The sequence below is a fragment of the Carettochelys insculpta genome, chromosome 33, assembly GCF_033958435.1.
Source record: "Carettochelys insculpta isolate YL-2023 chromosome 33, ASM3395843v1, whole genome shotgun sequence".
Classification (NCBI taxonomy): Eukaryota; Metazoa; Chordata; order Testudines; family Carettochelyidae; genus Carettochelys; species Carettochelys insculpta.
In genome coordinates, this window is record NC_134169.1 from 225,302 (window position 1) to 233,390 (window position 8,089).

General features: G+C 54.1%; 1 non-coding gene across 1 annotated transcript; it reads right to left on the minus strand.

Moving 5' to 3' along the window:
• Positions 1-7,646: 7,646 nt before the first annotated feature.
• Positions 7,647-7,718, minus strand: TRNAP-AGG (transfer RNA proline (anticodon AGG)). The gene has a single exon. It is a non-coding gene; the product is annotated as a tRNA-Pro (tRNA).
• Positions 7,719-8,089: the final 371 nt, after the last annotated feature.

An 8,089-nucleotide genomic window follows, 5' to 3' on the forward strand; every position in this document is an offset into this window, starting at 1 on the left:
TGGAAAACACAGCCAGGAAAACCTCTGCAGAGGAGCTGCAGCCAGTGGCTGGGAGAGGGGAGGGATAAATCCAGGGCCAGCCTGGAGAACAGGAGGGGGTGTGCTGAGACAGATCACGGGAAGTGGGAGAGATACAGAGGGCTGGGAAACGAAGGCTGGAGACATGGTGCTGAAGCAGGATGGTCTCTACCAGGGCTGGTGCCCCTATGCTGCCCAGCTGTGCGGGAGGGGCTGCTCTGGGGTGGGGTGCTCCCCATCCCGTCCCATCCCGAGGCAAACACAGCACAGGGCATCACACTGGTGCCCCAAGTTCTGTGGTGTCCTAACAGCTGTGTGTGCGTAAGCACAGCCCTGTGCATGAGGGCCAGAGAGTTATACAATGTCATTGAGGGCGAGATGCTCACACAGTAATTCCATATGGTACTTGTCATTTCAGTGTCTTTAAAAAACCCTGTTCCCCACATCTTCCCGTTGCTCTGGCTGGGGAAGGGCCGTCTCAGCGCCTTCCCCTCGCTTGCTATTTAGGGTGAATAAAGCCAGAAAGGCGATTCCGATGTGTTTGTTCCTTTTTCATTTCCCAACCCCAGTTGCTGGGGCCAGAGTGATGGGTGTGGGTCCCTGCTGAGGGCTGGGTGTGGTTGTGATGTGTTGATAGCAGCCTGTGCCCTGTCTCTTGTGCTGTCCGTAGCCATGGAAATCCGCATTCCCGGTGGGGCTCTGTGCAGAGGGGCTGCACGCCTGGGGCTGGCTCCCTGCTGTGTTTTCTGAGGTGCTGAGCTCATGATTAGAGGCTGAAAGGGGTGAAATGTGTTGCTCACATGTCAGGAATCACAGTGGTGCCCAGGGTGGTGTTCCTGGTGTAACCCTTCTGCTGGAAGGAGTCGGCAGCACCCAGGGCCAGGTTCAACACTAGGGGTTCCTTTTCATCCATCTCCCACAGAACCGGCTCAAGCTGCCACCCAGCAGCCTGGGAAATTCACACGCCCCGGGTGCCTCAGAGATGCAATGCTTCCCCACTCACCAGCACAGCGTCTGAGTGAAGAAAAGAAAGTTTCAATGAAAGAGGCAGAGAAGTCAATTGGGAAAATACCACACCCAGAGTTCATAACAAGTCCTCACGTAACCATCCCAAGCTCAAATGTATTTCAGTGTCCTTGGCCTCTCAGGCTCACCAGTCCAATAATGTAACCAGCCAATCCACACACCTAACTTTCTCTGTACCCCCACTTCAAATGCCCCACTTACAACTCCATCCAGTCCATGCGGGCTCTGACACATCGTGCAGGTGGTTTGTCGTATCCAGTGAGGACATCTTGAGCTTGCACAGGCTCATCCGTTGTGGACTCGTGTGTGGCTGAGGAGTCCAAGCTTTGAACGGCATGGGCGCTCACAGTGGGGGCAAGGGAATTGGTCTGGCTCTGTTGGTGCGGCTGCTGGTGTTGCTTTCTTCCTCTTACAAACATCAATGAGGTGTATGGTCAAAAAGTGACCCATCAAGTCTGTATTTTATGCAGACTCCACGCATCACACTGATGCATTCCCTCATTGAACCTAAGACAATGCTACCTTTGCGATGGTCCAGCATTCAGTTTGTTCCCTCTCAGCTGCCCCACCCATCCACTGCTGGTGCTAATAACCAACTGCTTATCAATCTATTTACTGGGATGTTCCCCTGAGATCAAGACGGCAGCTCTTGGTGACCTTAGCTAACACTAAAACACTATTTTTCACTATTAACTTTATCAGATGTAGAAAAGTAATAAAACTAAATTCAGAGCAAAATGACAAAAGTATTCAGATAACTAGCTCAATCCATAATTCTCTACCTTTTGTTTTACAATGTTTTAAAGCAGGGGAGCCTGTGCAATCCATGTCTTGTGCAGTTATGATGACTGCCCTGTCCCCCACAATGACTTGGAGCATTGCTGAGATTTTACAATTCTTATGCTGAGTGTGAGCATAAATTGTGATTCTTCCTCGAGTGGCCCTGTGGGTGCTCCACGATAGGTGTCGGGCTCGCCCCGGCGCCACAGATTGGATCTTTCCAGCAGTTTCTGCCAGACCGCGCATGCGCCGGCGCGCGCCGCTCCCTTGCGCGCTCCCAGCCACGTGCACGATCTGGTCCCCGCCAGTTCCTTCTTAACCACCATCGGCTGCAGACGGAATCTGCTCAGGCTGCGGCCAGAGTCAGCGTATTTAGAGTTTTCAGAGTTCTTAGAGTTTCTTTTCAGAGTTCTTAGTTATATATATATATAAGTAGAAAGTCTTAGTAAACAAGGAGGAGCGGAGGCAACCCGGGGACGTGAAGGCCAGTAGGCCTCCTGCCACGGCAGGCTGGGGTCCGTGAGAGGGGAACAGGCACAGAGAAGGTGCTAAGTACCCTATTAACAGCTCAAAGACTCACTGCAATGTCCTCTTCAGGATTCAAGAAGTGTGAGTCGTGCCGTGAAGCTATGCCAGCCTCTGATGGGCACAGTCAATATATTAGGTGCCTGGGGGAATCACACATCACCCAGAAATGCTCCTTTTGTGCAAAGCTCACGGCCAGAGCCAGAAAGGATAGAAAAATGCGGCTGAAGATGCTGCTGTTTGATAAGGCCCTCCAGCCAGACATGCCGGAGAGGCCTCAACTAGAGGGACCCACAGGGCTCCACAAAAGGAAGGCGGTGTCCCTCACCCCCTCGGTGCAGAAACGGAGGAAGCTCTCTCCAGCCCGATCCCTGCTGGCGGCCACAGTGAGCGGGACGGGCGTAGCACACAGTCCCCAGCCGCAGTCACAAACAAGTGGCAGCGCGGCAGCGCACGTGGCAGAGGCTGAGCCTCCGATTACTAAGCAGCTGGCCTGCGCAGTGTTCAGAGCGGCGGCCAGGCAAGCGCCGGAACCGGCAGCACCGCCGCAAGCGGCACAGACCCCCACGGCGCCAACGGTGCAGGGCCAACAGGCACGCAGCCTGCAGGCACCAGAGGAGACCACCCGCGCAGCACTGCAGATGAGCGTGCCGAGCGCGGCGCTGACAGCGGGGCTGAGATCCCCAGCACGGGAAGGGGCGGAGCCAGCCCCGCAGGGGAGGGGAAAGGCAGCAGCAAAAACCCAGCACCGCAGCCCTTCTCTGGACAGGGCTGCTCTGAACAAGTCCTCCCCTTATGCTGCGAACGCCAACCAGGAGACATGGGTCTCCCCCAGCCTACCCAGAGCCTCCTTCTCCGTTCCTCCAACCAGCGTCACCATGGCTCGGGCCACCCTTGCCCTTTCTGGGATTTGACCCTCTGGAGTACTATCACAAACCAGTTTCACCATTGTCTCAGTCATCCAGACGATCTCGCTCCCCCCAGACATTGGGGGTATGCACCTCGAGAGTGGTCCAGGTCTCCATCCCAGGAACCGTGCCCGTGCTGCCACGGTTGTCCTTATCACGCTGGGCATAGACACCACAGGCATACACCCAGGGACAGGTCCCCCTCGACCGTCCAGTACCCCCGCGGGCACCCACGGACGGGGACGGAAACACAGTTGTCTCAAGGGGAGTTGATTTTGGAACCCCGAGATTTTCCCTCGCAAGCCTCCAGTGAGAGGGTGTACCACCGACAGCAGGACCCCGGGAGTTCCAGGGAGGCTTACCCCAGTGGTTCCTCCTTGTCCTCCCCCGACGAGGCTATGGCCCCTGGGGATGTTGCCCCCCCCGGACGACCTCAAACAGTTTCAGGAGCTGTTTAAAAGGGTGGCTTTCACGCAAGGCATCCAAACAGCAGAGGTGCAGGAGAAGCACCACAAGCTCCTCAAAAACCTGAGGCCCCCGGCCTCGTCCAAAATCGCTATCCCACTCGACGAAGCAATCATGGAGTCTGCTACTACTATATGGCAGACCCCGGCTTCCGCTCCACCTATAAACAAGAGAGCGGATAAGAAATACTTCGTCCCGGCGAAGGGCATGGAGTTCCTGTTTAGTCACCCACAACCAAATTCACTGGTGGTAGAATCATCTCAGCAGAGATCGAAGACTTCCCAGTACAAAGCGGGGGGGAACGGACAGAGATGCCAAGAAGCTAGAGCTATTCGGCAGAAAGGTATACTCCTCCTCCTACCCTGCTGTTGAGAATGGCAAATTATGCAGCACATCTAGCGAACCACAATTTCGACAATTACTCCAGGCTTGCTTCTCTCATGGATTCGCTCCCGGAAGATAAGAAGCCGGTGCTGAAGGCCATCGTGCAGGAGGGCTATGCAGCTTCGAGGACAGGACTCCAGATCGCCCTGGACGTAGCGGACACGGCGGCACGCTCAACGGCTACGGCAGTGGCCATGCGCAGGGAATCCTGGCTTCAGACATCGGGTATCCCGAGGGATCTGCAGGCAAAAATTGTTGATCTCCCCTTTGACACGCAGAAGTTGTTTGCAGAGTCAACTGATTTGGTCCTTCATTCCAGTAAAGACTCAAGAGCTACACTCAGAACCCTGGGTATTTATACCCCTCCATACAGAAGGAGAAAGTATTACCCTCAACAAAGGCGACACCTGTACCAACCTCAGCGTGCTCAGTACCAACGGGGCTATGACCAAGGGCGGCATCAACAGCAACAACAGTATAGAACTCCCAGGCGACGTTCCCAACAGAGCCGTGCATCCTCGGCGCAGGGCCAAAGGCAACAAGTTTGACGGACAGGTCGAGGGCTGCACTATGACTACTATCATACAATGTCATCCACAATTAATGTTCCATCATCGCCTCCGACCGTTCCACTCACAATGGCAGAAGATCACCACAGACAAATGGGTACTGGAGATCATAGCCACGGGTTACGTGATCCCCTTTCAGTCACTCCCACCGTCAAGACCTCCGCCCAGGCCTCATCTCAGGGACGCCTCCCACGAAGCGAAACTCAAGCAGGAGGTGGACCATCTTATGCTCATAGGAGCGGTGGAAAGAGTGCCGGAGCGACTCCAGGGGAAAGGGTTTTATTCACGATACTTCCTCACAGAGAAGAAAACAGGAGGCTGGAGGCCCATCTTAGATCTTCGAGGCCTCATCCGGTACTTGCGCAAGCAACGCTTTCGGATGATCACAGTCGCCTCTATATTCACGGCACTGGACGATGGAGATTGGTTTGCAGACCTCGACTTACAAGATGCGTATTTTCATATAATGATCCACCCGGCTCACAGACGTTTTCTCCGGTTTATGGTCGGCAAAGAACACAACAAGAAGTGCCCTCAATACTGCTCCAGGGCAGGACTGGGGCGGGGGTCCTTGGGGGACGCGTTCGCGATTTCGTGGAAGGGCCCCCTGCTTTACGCGTTTCCCCCCACAGTGCTCATCCACAAGGTCCTGCAGAAAGCCAGGAGGGAGAGAGCCCGCGTGATCCTAGTGGTCCCAACATGGGATCGACAGCAATGGTTCCCCTTGCTCCTGCGCATGTCGGATCATCCACTGCTTCCCCTTCTGGTGGCGCCGGACCTTCTCACGCAGGCCCAGGGGTCCATAGTGCATCCACACCCCCGAGGCCTGCGCCTACAAGCATGGTTAATCCATGGCTCAGCTCCCTAGAAAGTACATGTACGGAGGGAGTACAACAAGTCCTGGAAAGTAGCCGAAGGATCTGCACCAGGAAGACCTACAAGCAGAAATGGACTCGATTCACTGCATGGTGTTCCGCCAAGCAGTTAGCTCCCCTTGAGGTGCCTATACCTGTCATACTAGAATACTTACTGGACCTCAAGAGAGGCGGGTTCTCCCTCTCCTTGTTGAAGGTCCATCTCGCCGCTATATCGGCTTTTCAGCATGAAGAGGAAGGGCCCACGGTGTTTGCCCATCCTATTGTTACCAGGCTCCTGAAGGGGCTGGTAAACCTGTACCCCCCTTGGAAACCGCTTCCACCATCGTGGAGCTTGGACCTGGTGCTCATCGCGCTAACAGGACCACCCTTTGAACCCTTAGCCACGGTTTCCCTCCGTCTCCTTACGATAAAGACAACCTTCCTTCTTGCAATCACGTCAGCTCGCAGGGTGAGCGAGCTCGCAGCAGTTATGGCAACGCTGCCCTGCACAGTATTCTCAAAGGAGGCGGTAACCTTACGGCTGCACCCAGCCTTCGTTCCGAAAGTTTCTTCAGAGTTCCATCTTAACGAACCTATAGTTTTACCTTCATTTTACCCGAAGCCTCATAGCTCCAGCAAGGAGGCACGCCTGCACGTGAGGAGGGCGTTGGCCTTCTACATAGACAGGACTAAATCCTTCAGGAAAACGGACAGACTCCTAGTCTCTCTCGCTCCCAGGTCAAAAGGAGAGGGTCTCTTTTCACAGAGAATCTCGAAGCACATTGTGTCCTGCATAAAGATGTGCTATGAACTTTGAAAAACTCCTTTACTGTCCCCGCCTAGGGCTCACTCCACCAGGGTGGTGGCGGCATCAACAGCCTTTTTCAAGGGCATCGCACTAAAAGACATCTGCAGAGCGGCGACCTGGTCATCCTATGACACCTTCGCCAAGCGTTATGCCCTACACCGGGTATTCCAAGAGGATACCCGCCTCTCGACAGTGGTCCTTTTGGGAGCAAGCTGCACATAAACCGATTACCCACCTCCTTTCTTGGGTTACTGCTGGGTAGTCACCTATCGTGGCGCACCCACGGGGACACTCGAGGAAGAAAGAGAAGTTACTCACCGTAGTAACGATGGTTCTTCGAGCTGTGTCCCTGTGGGTGCTCCACCACCCGCCCATCCTCCCCGCTTCGGATCTCTGTCTGGTGTTTTTCAGGAGCATCCGAGGCGGTTGGTCAAGGAACTGGCGGGGACCGGATCGCGCATGTGGCCAGGGGCGCGCAAGGGAGCAGCGCGCGCCGGCGCATACGCGGTCCGGCAGAAACTGCTGGAAAGATCCGATCTGCGGCGCCGGGGCGAGCCCAACACCTATCGTGGAGCACCCACAGGGACACATCTCGAAGAACCATCGTTACTACGGTGAGTAACTTCTCTTTTTACAACGTGTTTAAAATAGACAATGCACATTGCTTCCTTGCTACCCATCAGGCTTTGTTTGCAAGGTATCACATATGCACCCCGTTGCACTCTCATGCAAATGATCTCTGGGAGACACATTCCTCCCAGCCTTCAGCAGCATTGAGTTCCTGCTGGCACATTCCTTACAGTTGCATGGCTGAGGGTTCATAGCCAGTACAGAGCAGTGAAGTGGGTGTTATGGGAAGCAGTCCAGGGAAGGAGCAGGGAGAGGTGGGAGGAAGAAGCCCAGAAGTGCTCAGTGTAGCGTCCCTGCGGGGCTGCAACCAGAGGGAGGGTGCACCTGGGTTTCACCAACTCCACTGAGGGCATAGATCAGGCTTGTGGCAGGGAATGAGAGGATTGTCTGGGTGACTGAGAGTGACAGAGAAATGAAGGACTGTAGAACAGCCAAGTCATCCAGACAAAAGGGACAGTCAGAAGCTGGACAGTTGCAGCTTCTACCAGCAAGAGGGGCTGCCACAGTGAACAGGAGGTGTATAGTCACTGGCAGGACCATATCTTGACAGAGCTGATGCTTGAGCTGAGCCATCCAGTAGCAAGTGGCTGTTCCATTACACTGAGCAAATGAACAGAGGAAAATCACATAAGAGGACATGAGCCCCTGAGCCAGCTATAAGACAATGGTAGAACAAGGGCTTGTCTGGGATTTGAACCCAGGACCTCTCCCACCCTAAGGGAGAATCATACCCCTAGACCAACAAGCCCTTTTTAGGAAGGAAGCACTGGGCTTTCCACAGAATCAAGTTTTAATAAACCCCCAATGCTCTGATAAATACTACACCGAACTTCACCTTTTGAAGGTCATTTGCAAGCTCTCATCACAGCTTTCAAGCAAGAAAGCAACTACACACTCAGGACAGTTCACAAACCACATTGTGTGTAAGAAAAACGTAGGCAATGCAAAGTCAGGGAGATCAACAAACACAGTCTTTGGGAGGGGGCATCAGGGAGTTCAACTCAAGACTTCTTGCTCCCTGAGCAACACTTGGCCTTGCAAAACAAACCCGGCTTCTGACAAAAAGCGAACTTCACTTCTCACAATTTTAGACAAATGTAAAAGCAAACAGTCCCACAC